The sequence below is a fragment of the Sciurus carolinensis genome, unplaced genomic scaffold (genome assembly GCF_902686445.1).
Source record: "Sciurus carolinensis unplaced genomic scaffold, mSciCar1.2, whole genome shotgun sequence".
NCBI lineage: Eukaryota > Metazoa > Chordata > Mammalia > Rodentia > Sciuridae > Sciurus > Sciurus carolinensis.
Window position 1 is genome coordinate 912,205 of NW_025920131.1, and position 12,888 is coordinate 925,092.

Below are 12,888 nucleotides of genomic sequence, written 5' to 3' on the forward strand. Positions count from 1 at the left end.
CCTGGGGGAACTCTGGGTCATAGAAGATACTGCAGATTCAACAATGTGAGGAATCTAAAGTGGTGAGATGGGTATAATCAGAGTGGGATGGGCTCTCAGCATTGGCATGAGGGGAAATGGAAATTGCTGACCAACAGGCATAAAGTTCAGTCAAAAATAGGACCAGGTTCTGGAGACCCCTGTGCAACACTGAGCAAAGAGCCAACAAGATGTTTTCTACACAGAAATCAGCCAAGAGGGCAGATTTCATGATGACGGTGCTTACTTCAGGAAATTAGCATAAAATTGGGATTTTTTGGTGTGTGTTGGGGGGGGTACTGGGGATTGAACTCAGGGCACACATTCTCAGTCTTTTCTTGTATTTTATTTAGAGACAGGGTCTCACTGAGTTGCTTGGTGCCTCCCTGTTGCTGACACAGGTTTTGAACTCACCATCCTCCTGCCTCAACCTCCTAAGCCACTGGGATTATAGGCATGTGCCACTGCATCAAGCTTAAAATTGGGATTTTATCTGTTTATACACTACTGCTGTCCACCCTGCTTGTGGAAGTTATGTAAGTATTGAAGGAACATGAATTTTATGGGTCAGTTCTCTGTGGATGTGAGATAGGCAATGAGTATGGAAATAGCCTCCGTTTCCTCATTTAAGTTCGCTGAACTCTTGTAAAGACAAAACAAGGTCATGAAAGGCCTCGTGAGCTGGGAAGTGCTCACCCAGGTAAGGAGGCATTAGTGCTGAAGTAATGACAACAAAGATGACATCAAGTGACTTTTTTTAGTACCCCTCATTTTCATTAAGGAGCAAGGCCATAATTTGAGTAAGAAGCTCTCACACTCATTCTTAGAGGTGATCAGGGAGGTAGGAGAGCAGCCCCAAGAAATCAGACATGCAGAAAAGCAGCCGGAATGGAAGGTTTCACCTGGAAACTTGAGGCTGCCCTCCTGAGTGCTTGACTGCGGGCAAGGCCACCACTGGGAATAGGGTGCATCGCCAACAAGCAGCACATGTCCACACTCAGGACATTCTCAGATTAGAATGATCTTTTGCCTCAGGTTAATAAATGCTGTCCCAAAGTACCTGCAAACATTTTCACAGATTCTGAATATGCAAGCAACCATTTCCAGAACAATGCAACCACAGGCTCTTCTATATCTACAGCAACCCATTTTTTCATCATCCTGGGTCCAGAAATGAGTCCCAGTTCACTCCAGTTGATACTGAAATCACAAGTTCTGAGAGGCAGTTGATGGGTGTGAGACTACAATTGAATACCTTCCTCAATAAAAGAAAATGCAAAGCCCTCTGAAGTTTTAGCAGACAGCTGAAGAAGAAATCTCTGGTAGAAAGGAAGGGCTTCTAAGAGTCCCTATTTTTTTTTTCTCAGTATATGGACAAGCAGACTCTGGGGGCTTGTGGCTCCTCCTCTAGGATTTCAAATCAATTATGAGCCATGAGCAAATCCATTCCCCATTGCTTTTATAGAACTAGAGCCTTCAAAAAGGCTGAATTAACACCAAGGTGAAAACAAAAAGGAAATTAAAAACACACACATTCTTTCAAGCAGTCATGACCAATTCCTAACTCTGGGGCCACTCCATTCCATGCTGTCTCTCCAACATCAATCTTTGGCTGTTGTCTAACTATTACTCAGGAGCTGGGAGCTTGTCTAATCTACCCTGTCTTTCTGGGACAAACACAGTCTCTCCTCTAAAACCCAGAGTCCTAATGCCAAGCTTTCTTCTACTCAATATCTGATTCAAAGCCAAGTTCCATCATCTCCACCTCATTCTGTAAGCTTCGGACTGCTTTATTATGATGGACTGGGACAGTTCCTTCCCCTTGGGCCCCACCAGCATCCCAGAGGCACTTAAAGGAAGCGTTCCTGTGTACCTGTCATGGACAGACATGACACACAGAAACGAGAAAGCCCACGGATAGGGCCCTTACCTAGGTTTGCAGGGAAACGTTCGGTGCTCCCTGCGCTGGCACAGTCTCCTCGTATTTTAGAAAATTCGGTCTTCACTCATGCCCTGACTCAGAGCTCCCTTTCCTCCTGACTGGAAGGCAGTTATTGTGTTCCCACAATAACTTTGTGCTGACACCCTGCACAAAGCCATACCAAACTTAACTTAGCACTTGGAGAAGCCTCCTGCTGCTGCTGGCTTGGTGGCTGTGCTCTCTGACCCATGGAGTCTTCTTCAGGCAGTGCTCTCCTGGCTATGCCGAAAGGTGGATTTCTAGCCCCATTTTTCATGAACTTAGTCCCATCTGCTTTGATCTTCCAGAAGTTCCTCCAACTGTCTTGTCCACCACTGGTATTTTCTGTAAACTTTAGGTTGCTATTTTTACACCTCTCTTCAGCGGGATTTTGGGAGGAAAGGACCATAACCTTTCCTTAGTACATATTTTAAAGCAAAAGCTTTTATCTGAATTTTCTAACTTTTTCTAAATGGCTATATCTTATTAGTGTAATAAACCTAGGAACTGTTTGAAAAATAAGAAAATGCATGAAGGGTCAACACTCCAACCTCAAGATACCCATCCTGAAGTCAGTTTCTGCTTGGCATGACTGATTCCTGAAGAAAGTCAGGAAGAGGAAGAATACATTGTTCTTGACCAAGTCAGGTGTTTTTATTTATTTATTTATTTTTTGTATTTAGGTTAAAAATGAGAAAAGAAAAATCCTGCAAATCTTGGTTCATGTACTGTCATTCTGTACAACTCTCCATGTATTTTATTCAAGTTAGAACAAAAAGGATCTGAAACTCACCTATTGAACTGGATGACTGGTGATAAAGAGTTTAGAAATCTCACCCAGCCACCAATAAGTCTGGCTGATGATTAGCCATGGCTACAACTACAGATGAAGAAAGACTCAAAATAATTAAAAGCTCAATTCCTACTTTTCGGAATTTACTCTGGTGCTGGGAACCTTAGTGAGCAAAGTAAAAGGGATTACTCAACTATCACTGTGTAGCAGAACCTATTATTTAAATCAAGGTAAAATCTCCATCTCCCATGAATCTCATGCTGGTGTCCATCAATCCTTTATGTGTGCTGGTCCCCCACACAGAACACCCTCTTCTCTTCTTACCATCTCTCTAAATCTTACCTACTATTATGATCATTCAGGAGATAATACCATATAATTAATTACTTATAAATAAAGGAAAATTAGGACCTTCACCTATTCAAAGACAAAAAATTAGAGCTCAGAAGAATATATGCAGATATCTGAACACAGAATAAGTCAAAGTATAAAATCAATGGAAGAAATTATAAATTATCATTAAACTTAAAAACAAGTTTTCACACATTAAAAATAACCACTGAACCTCAACTGACAAGCAATAAACTGAACTCCTATTCAAGAAACCACACAGGAAGACTTTTTTTTTAAAACTTTCCTCTCCAGATGCTTCAGAGAATATCTAAAGATTGTTCACATGCAGCAGCAAACAAAAATATTAGTTTAACATGTCTTGATAAGGGTTTTCACAGGTTTCGTTTCAGGGTTCCTGCTTGTTATAACTACTTAATTCTATAACTTTTCATAAGGTATTTTAAATGCTAGCAATCATTTATTTTGTTTAACACATGTTTTCATTGCATCTCAATGTCATGCCAAGGACTGTGCTGGGTGCTAAAAATAGGGTCCTTCTCATCACAACACTTCAGACTAGTGGAAGACAAACATTAATCAAGCAATCATGCAGATTGTGGTTAAATAAAGATATAGAACACTATTAAAAGGGACCCCATCTATTGTGAATCGCAGGTTGTGTACCTCTCTGATACTGTGTGTGTATATATATATAAATACACATACATTGCACACACACACACATACACACACACATGCTGTAAGCTCTTTTAAGAGCAGGAACTATAACTTAAAAATTTTTTTTATCTTTCTGTATCTCACAAAATGTCATATATTTGTTAAATAACTTATTCCCACTAAAATTTGTAGCTATCCTTATTAACTAACATTTTTTTCAATGAAGTTAGTTTTAGAATGTTTCATATTTTAAAAGTTTAGATACACTTAAATTTAAATAACTTGTAAAGAAATCTTACTAAGTTATGAGGTGATCTCATGATCAATATTATCAGATTTAAGGTAGAATACTAGTTAAGCATAAAGGAATGACATTTACTTTTCTTATAAAAACTATTCATATAATTTATACACTAAAATAATATAATTAAAATTCTTAACAGTACACATAAATTTTTTAAAGCACATTTTTACACCATATATCCTGGAAATGTTTATTACTAACTCACAGATATCTTTGTATTGCTTTGAAATTCTTAGTGAACCAATGTCATCCTCTTCTTCAAAGTGATCTGATGTACTGCCATCCAGAACATTGAGTTCCAGTTCTGACAAATTAGAAGGCAGGTAAGAACTCACTTGAGAGATTTCCACAGCAACGGGCTTTTTTCTGACCATTTGCAACCAGTTTCTCCTTTAGGTTTCATAGAGAAGTCTTGACCTCTTTTTTTACCCTTAGAGTTATGCCTACTATTTTGGTCTATCTGGCTTTCTTTTTTCCTCAGTTCCGTGGGATGAAGATAAATTACTGGTGGAGTTACTAGATGCCTTCTCCACGATTTTATCCCCAGTCTTTGAAAGATGCCTTCTCTTTTGTGAGAGTACTGGTGATCCAGCCAAAAATAGTGGGCTAAGAACAGAACTCTTTTCACTGCTACTTTTCCTGGAGGGTGGTCTTGCTCCACTAGACCTACTGTTACATGAAATTTCTGCCCTTGGACTGCTAGCATGAGTTTGCAAACTCTTGCTGCTCTCCTCAGTGGTGTAGAAGTCTTCTGAATAGCAAGGGTTGGTGAAATCATCTGAATACTTCAGTTCTGAGATGCTTTCATTGCAACTATTTTCACTCATTTCAGCAGGAACATCATAATCTGTGGTTCTGACCTGCCAATCATCTATTTCTTTATTTACAATTCTGTCAGCAACAGCATTCTGTTGGAAAACACTTTGGACTCTGGTTTCCAGTTTTCCTTCTGAAATATTTGTAGGAGTCAATCTTTTGGAATAATGGAACCTGCAGGACTCATAATTCTTCCCAAAGAACCACTGCTGGTTCTGTTTTCACCACAATCAGCTGTCTTTTTTTCTTTATTTGTGCTGGGCTCATCAAAGACTTCACTAATTTGCCTTGAAGTATCACTATTTTCAGCAGAAGATGCATCTGAATCTAAATACTTATCTCTAGGCAGCTGATGTGGCTTCTGACTTTTTTCTGCAAAGCTTAATACTTTAACTTTAGGGGATGGAATTCTGAATTTTGTACTTGTACCCAACGTTTGTGCTTGCATTTTTCTGTACTATTCTCTCTTTTCATGTACTATTAACAAGTCAGGATTTGACTGCCTTAAACAGAGTCTGAGTGTATTTGTTAGGTCATAAAGTAGATGCCCCCTAGTCACCCTTTCTTGACAGTTGCCACTGTTCTCAAAATATTTACCTTGCTTACAGTTTTCAACTTGGTTCTTTCTACAGTGAAGGCCCACTGACTTTTCATAGTCCCCCACTGAAAACTTATCCTTCTTAGATTCAGACTGACACGTGGATTTGGCACAAGATTCTTAAGTACCTTCTTATCCTCGGTTCTATACAATCAGGCTTAGTGGGGATGCACATGAGTAAGACTTGCCATGCGTTGGTTGTATAACAAGGACAGTTCAATTAACAAAGAATTCAGCAAAGGAAACTGCCTTATTGTATTGATTGTATTTTGCTCAGTTTGAGGGCGACATGTAGATTCATTAATGGCTCCTACATCCTGACTCCCTGATAGACTCAAAAACACCATAGGAGTCTCCTGTGTTGCAGAATCTGTACCTTTTGGAGGGCTCAGATGTGTTGGAGGGTTTACAAGTACTTTTTCCGGCAAGGCATCACCCAGCTCCTCAGGTCCGTCCCTTTGGGGCTCAATGGTGATTTTGACGCCTGCAGGAAACGTCCTTTCTTGGGTCAAGGGAGTGTAATACAGAGGAGGAGGGCAAAAGGTGTTGGTTTCCAGGTCCAGCTTGGCGTCTTCCTCGCTGGAGGTGCTGATGGTGCTGACACTGCTGTCCGCAGCCTCCGCAGGGCCAGGTTTGTTGTTCTCCGCGGAGCCCACGGGGGCAGGGCTGGGGCCTCCTTCCCGCGCCGCGGCGGGGTCTAGGGCGGCGGGGACCGCGTCCTGGGGGCCGAGGTCCAGGGCCGGGCCGGCGGGGTCCCGGGGGCCGCGGTCCGGGGCCGGATCATCGAGGTCCAGGGCGCGGCCGCCCAGCTCCGTCAGGCGGCAGAACAGCGCCAGGTCCCCAATGCGCAGGCCCGCCGGGTCCAGCAGAGCGAAGGTGCCCCGGCTGCCTGACCCGCGGACGGCGGGCTGCGGGACGTCGCAGGCGCCCAGCAGGCGCGGCGGGAAGCAGGCGGGACACGCAGGCTTTGCCGCGACTGAAGCCCAGGGCGCCACCGGGCAGCGCGGTGGGCCTGGCGGGCGCGCGCACCAGAAGTGGCGGGAAGTCCAGCAGCCGGAAGGACACGGCGGGGCGGTCGGCAGCGCGGCTTCCAGACGCACCTAGTCCACCAGCAGCTCCAGCGAGAAGAGCTGCTCAACCGCCATCGCGGTTGCCAGGCAGCGCCGCCGCTGGAAGTGGCGGGGCGCGCGTTCTCCCGAGAGGCGAGGAGGCGACCGGAAGTCTTGGGATACTGGGTCTGCCTGCTGCCAGGCCCCAGGGCGGAAGGCCGAGGGCGCCGGATCCGGGGGGCGCTGGCTGGGACGCCGAGGCCTGGGACAGAGCACGCTTATCACGGCAGGTCCCATGTAACCTGGGGTCGGGCCAGACTCTGAAGTGAGCAGGGCCCTCGGTGACCCCGCAGGACCGACGGCGCGGCCACGTGCGGACAGCCGCCGTCGGGGCTCCCCTGCCCGCCCAGGCCCCACCGCTTGCGCTGCCCGCGCAGCTGCAGCTGGCATCCCGGGTCGGTATGGGACAGCCACCTGGGTCAGACCTCATGCCCACCCTGAAGTCCGACCAGCTGCCTGTGAGGTCTGTTCCACCACAACCCGAACTCCAGGATCCTGCGAGGTCCGTTCAGCCAGCATCCCTCACCCTCCAGGATCCTTCGAGGTCTGTTCGGCCAGCATCCCTTACCTTCCAGGGGTGCAAACCCACCGCCTGAGGCAGTCCGAACTGGAAGGGCTTGCTGCCAGGAGCTGAGGAAAGAGGAGCCTGTGTGGAGCCACTTAGGAGGAAATGGAGTTCAATCTCCTTATTTAGGAATACAGACAGTCCCCAACTTGGAATTTGTCTTGTTTAGTTTTGATCTTAAAATATTGAGAAAGTTTGCCCGTACAACCATTGTTTTATAAAGTATTGAATCAATTACATAAGACATTCGGTGCTTGATTATAAACTGGGCTTTGCTTTAGGGGATTTTGCCTACTGTGGTCCGCTGTTCTGAGCAAGTCTGTGCCAGCTTGGTAAGCTACAGTGCTGCAGGTTAGGGGTGACGTTTTCAGCCTACAGTGAGTACCTCAGGAGGTAATTTCATAGTGAGTTGAGGACTGCCTGTTCTCTTGACACTAGTGCTTCCATTCCCCGGTAAAAGTATATAACAAGAAGGTGAGGATGTAATAAATAACTAAATTAAGACAATTCCAAGAGGAAATGTTTTAAAAGATGAAAACAAGCTGCAGTTTTAATATAAAAAACATGAAACAGCAAAGTCAAAGCCCTCAACCATAGTTTAAATCCCCTGTCAGATGCTGGCTTGCTGTGACAAGCTGGGGGAACCTCACCTCTGAAAATTCCTGGAGAAACAGGCTACAGCAGCTCCCTTGTGCTCCATGGATTCCCAGAGGCATTTCAAGGCTCCAGATCACATCATGTTCCTGGAGTGACGATTTCTGTCAGGAGAAGCAGATACCTCTGGTCTTCATTCAGGACCCCAGATAAAAGCCTGCTCAGAAAGACATCCCTTACACCAAGAGGCTTCTGGAATCTAAGCCACATGTTCCCTTTTCTACCTGGGTTGCACCCTCACACACCTAAACACCGTGAAAACCAGAACCATAATATCACCTTATATTCTGTTGTTGGTAAAGATGAGATGACTTTGTCCTCAGTTAACATGTCTGGTGTTTAAATGCAGATCTTTTCATTCGCAGTCTTTTCCTCCTTTCTGTTTCTCAGTTTCTGGCAAGGAGGGTGTAATAGTTTTTCCATGGGCTGTCATTAAACTAATATAACATCCCATAACTCTGCCAGAGTTACCATCAGAACTTGATTGCTACTTTCATTATGCATAAGAAATAGCTTTTGAATTCTAACAGAACCAAGGCTCAGCATTATAGTTTAAATGAGCCTATAGAAATTGTAACTGGAAATTCATTCACTAAAGAAGGGCGAGAAAAGGCTGCCAAGTGGGCAGGAAGGCAGGAGCTGAGGTGGGGGTGGAGAGTTAACAAGGACTCAGCTACTGACTGGAGGGAAAGAGTGGCCTACACCCTACTGATAAATCTGCCAGAAAGGAAGGGGAGAGTGAAATTGTGCAGCACTTCAAGGGATTGGAAAGCATGGGTTCATTGATAAGCCAAATGGTATGCATGATTGAAAGGAAGAGTCATGAAAACAAAGACTCATTGACAAGAAGTGTAGCATGGTGGAATCAGCACAGGCTTCAAGTTGAATAGTCCTGGGTTGAAATACCAGCTTACTCACTGTTCATAACTGTAATTCCAGCTCAGGTTCACAAACTCAGCGACATCCTCTCAGATTGTTTCATACTTCCTCAGGGGATGCTGAAAGTGCAGATTGTTAGGCCCCCTTCCAGAGATGTCTGTTCACTCAGTCTAAGATCACTGTTACCAAGGGAGCCCTGTTCTGTTGTTTGAGCATGACCACGCACTTCCTGGCATATTGTCAATGACTAGGTTGCTGTTTAACAAATCTCCAGCAAGCAGAATGGTATTGCAATCCTGCCAGCAAATATCAGAAAGGTGTATACATTCACATAGTCATAGCTCTTTTCACACCTTCAAGGGGAAGTGGAAGAAATGAAGTGGTGGTTGTTAGCTACGAAGCACCACTATCAACATGTGCCATGTCCAGAGATGCCAGTGGAGCCGCAGCATCAGTGACAACCTGCCCTAGGGACTCCATGAGCTTGCCTGCCACATTGCCTCAGTCTTTGCTCTGCTCCAGGGAAGACTGGCTGGAGCCTTAGACTGTCAAGATTGAAATTAATAGTTCTTCCTCTTAACAGAATTAGGTCTAAGTTGGATTCATTTTAAATTAGTAATAATATTATTTATCCTCCAAAAGGATAATTTACATAACTTCCAATGTGGGAAATAAACCAAAATGCTTGACCAGAGTCTAGTTGTGACAGCTGTCCCAGGTCACCACTTACAATAAAGGGTATCTGTAAGTGGGCCATCTGTGAATGACATCCCTCCTATTAACAGGTCTTACAGACCCAGCACATCTGGTGGTCCTTCTGCCCTGGCCTTGGTCTTTCGTGCAAGGCACTGGAAGAAGAGGGCCATTCTGCACATATTTTACAGCAAGGAGAGACCCCTCTCTCCTCACTTTCACACACACATCGTGCCTTTTGATTTACTTCCTAAATTCTCCACCAACTATATTAGGGTGAAGACCACAAGTTACATTTAAAATAACAATAGCATGAAATAAGTTTCTCCCCAGCAATCTGGAACCTCGAGACCAGATCCCATCCACCTCCCTGGCTTCCTTTCTACCACCTACTGTTTCATGTTCATGCACTGCAGTTCCCTGCTGAAATGTAGGACTTCCCTGGGAGTTTCCTCTTTGTTCAGGCACTGGATGAGAAGTTCTCTGAAGACTGTTCAGTGCAGTAGGAGACAAGGGACCCCTGCTGCAGCCCCAACTGAGGCTGTACTGACACCAGGCATTTGGAAGCTCTGCTTCTTTTAAGTGATTATTCTCAGTAGATGCAGCCTCTGAAGGGAGCCCAGATCCAGCCCAGCTAAAAATAGACTCCACAGTCACTCCTTCAGTTTGCTTTCTGAAATGTGGGTCTTTTGCTCTGCCACCCTTCTGCATAGCCTGGCCTACTGGACAGTGCTGTAGCCATAGATAGAGACCCAGCACACATGGGCTGCTCCTCTCACTTCCCAGGTGTAAGCTCAGGGGTAGGGCTAGTGGCCAAATAAAATTGGACAGAAAGTGGCCAAAGCAAGCTTTATTGGAATTCGGCTCTCGGGCTAAATTCCCAGCCCCCCGGGGTAAAGGTGAGGGTAGGGAGCTGGAGAAATCACACATAGCTCTGGCTGCCCAGGGTCTTTATAGGCTGGAATGGGTGGGGGTCTTGCTGAATGATAGGTGAATGTAAGGGGTCAGTGGAGTTTTTCTGCCTGTTTGATTGGTGGCTGTTTTGGCACACTGCCCTCTGCCTCAGTTGCTCCGCTCTCCCTCATATAGGCACTCAAATTCCAACCTAACACCAGGCCCCATGAAAAGGGACACGGTCCCACCTCCCACCCTTTAGAAGGGTTCCTAACAAAGTACCAGATAGTACCAAGAATAGAGAGGACGTGGAGAATCTGGACCTCTGGGGGGCTGCAGAAGGGTGCAGCAGACATGGACAGGAGGTGGTGATGTGGTGCTGTCATGCCCTGTACTGTGCCCCCAGGTTCACAAAGGGAGCATGAACCTCGACGTGGCGATGCCTGGACACGGCCCTAAGGAGGTGCTTATTGTAGGACAGGAGGACCCATGAACCTCCCCCACCGTGCTCCGCCGGTTTGCCTCTGCTTTTTCTGTATCTTTGTAACTGCTTACATAACTCATTTGTTCTACCAACTGCTTACAATTTTTTTTAGTTAACTCATAACTAATTTGGGGGTGTTTGTGTAAATGATGATTATTCCTCTGAAATAGCAATTAAAATACACCTTAGCAGAGTATTTAAAATGCTTCTTCCACAAGGAGAAACAAGTATTGTATTTCTTTTTCTAGAAGGATTGGAAGACATGTCCCCTGCCTCACCCTGAAATTTCACTCTTCCTGAGTGTTTTTCTTTGTTTTTTGATTTCCTGATTTTCCCTGCAGAAAACTGGATGGCCTATTTTTGGATGTTTTGTTTCCAATAGCATATTTGTCCTTAGGAAAATGTTGACTGTGTCTTTGATTCTAATTAGGCTTCTAATGATATTTGTTTCCAGATGATATCTGACTGACTCCTAAAACCTCATTACCTACAAATCACTAAATGAATTTGTACTAAGCTGGAAGAGTTAGAGGTAATTTGAAATTTTTGTCTTCCTTAATTTTATTAATTCAACTAATGAATACAATGCTGGGTGCTTGATTGAATAAAAGAAACGAAGTGTGGCCTGTTCTACATGGCTGCTTCTCTGAAACCCGTAAGTACCTTATAGAAATTTGAAGGCAGGCAGCATGGTTCTGACTGGAGGCCAGGCTGCCTCCCCTGAACAGCAGTGGCCACCTATGAAGTCAAAGACCTGGATTTTTGACCAAGCTTCTTTCCAACTGTCCCAACTGGATGGCACATCCAAGATGGTCAACTTTCAGTTTTGATGTGTATCCACCAGGACAGGGTCCTGGTCACAACTGGCAGGACCTAAAATAAGGAAGCTTATCTGATATGGTTTGGAGTCCCGGGTCTGCACAAAACCTGTACTCAAGTCATCCCTTTACCCCCTCAGGTCACCGGAGGAAGATATTTCCAGTCAGTGTCTGACTGTATCCTTGGTCTCCCTTCCAGGCAGTGGCACTCTGGAGTCAGTGCCATGGAGGCTGGCATAGCCATTCCGAGGAGGAGGGTCTGCTACCTCTCCCCTCTGCTGTGTGCTCATCTGGAACCCGTCCACATGCTGAGCATGGGAACAGCAAGAGAGTCTGCTTGGACCTGGTTCAAGCTTGCTACAGAGACAGGCACGGTCCTAGCAGATGCTGGCACCAGCCTGCCAGAGCCACAGCAGCTGCCCAGCATCACAGAGGCTTCCGAATGGGGATGGATGGTGGGCTTGCTGTGCACCCCATGCCCACAGGCTGCACTCAGGAAACCCAGAGGAGTCACACTGCCAGCTCTCTCTGCTCTGTCCCAGGAGGCCCTCTTTGGCAGAAGCAGTGACCAAGTGGGGTAACTCAGGGGGACCTGGCAGGACTTCTCCCAGTTCCTTCCCACCTGTGCTGTCCTGGCAGCTCTGGAAGCCACAGGGGATGTGGTGGGAATGCAGGAGGGAACTCATCCTGGCCCCAGAGCCTGCTGCCTCCACACTAGCATGACCACAGCATCATGAGGGAGGTCCTGCCGGCAGAGAGTGCCAGCTGGGGTCAACAGGCTTGGGATAGTTTCAGGGGCAGCCAGGCCTCCTGGCCCTGTCTCCAGGCCCTCCAGGCTCTGGGCAAGGGCCCCTGACCTGTCTTGGCCATGTCGTCCTCACATACTGCTAATAGGTGACCCCTGAGTGTGGAAACCATCTCTCTATTCAGGCACAAAGTCCAGCAGGAGAGAGACCCATGGGGTTGAGCAGATGAACAGTACCCCAGGTCACAGTAGCCTGGGATGGAGGCTTCTTGAGACAGAGGATCACTACAAGAGAAGGGTCTGGTGCCAAGGGAAGGCAGAGCTGGTGGCAGGACCAGCCAACTGACCTCCTGCCCACCTCAGGCCTCCAGGGATGCGGGTGCCCACCTGACCTTTGCAGAGCTGCGTCTGACCTCCTGTTTGCCTAGCACTTCTCCTGGCAGAGTGCTCTTCCTACCCTCTCCCTAGTCTGCAGCAGCTCCTCTGCCAGAACTTGGGCTAGTGTCAGGTTGTGGACCTCCCAGTCTCTTTGTCAGATGAAGTCCCC

The 12,888-nt window shown here is 46.1% G+C and overlaps 2 pseudogenes; one reads left to right on the forward strand and one right to left on the reverse strand.

Annotated features, from left to right (window-relative positions):
- Window positions 1-12,466, reverse strand: part of LOC124974115 (microtubule-associated protein 10-like) — a 124,934-nt pseudogene extending 112,468 nt beyond the window's left edge.
- LOC124974101 (LIM homeobox transcription factor 1-alpha-like) overlaps window positions 1-12,888 on the forward strand; it is a 363,722-nt pseudogene that overhangs the window by 180,246 nt on the left and 170,588 nt on the right.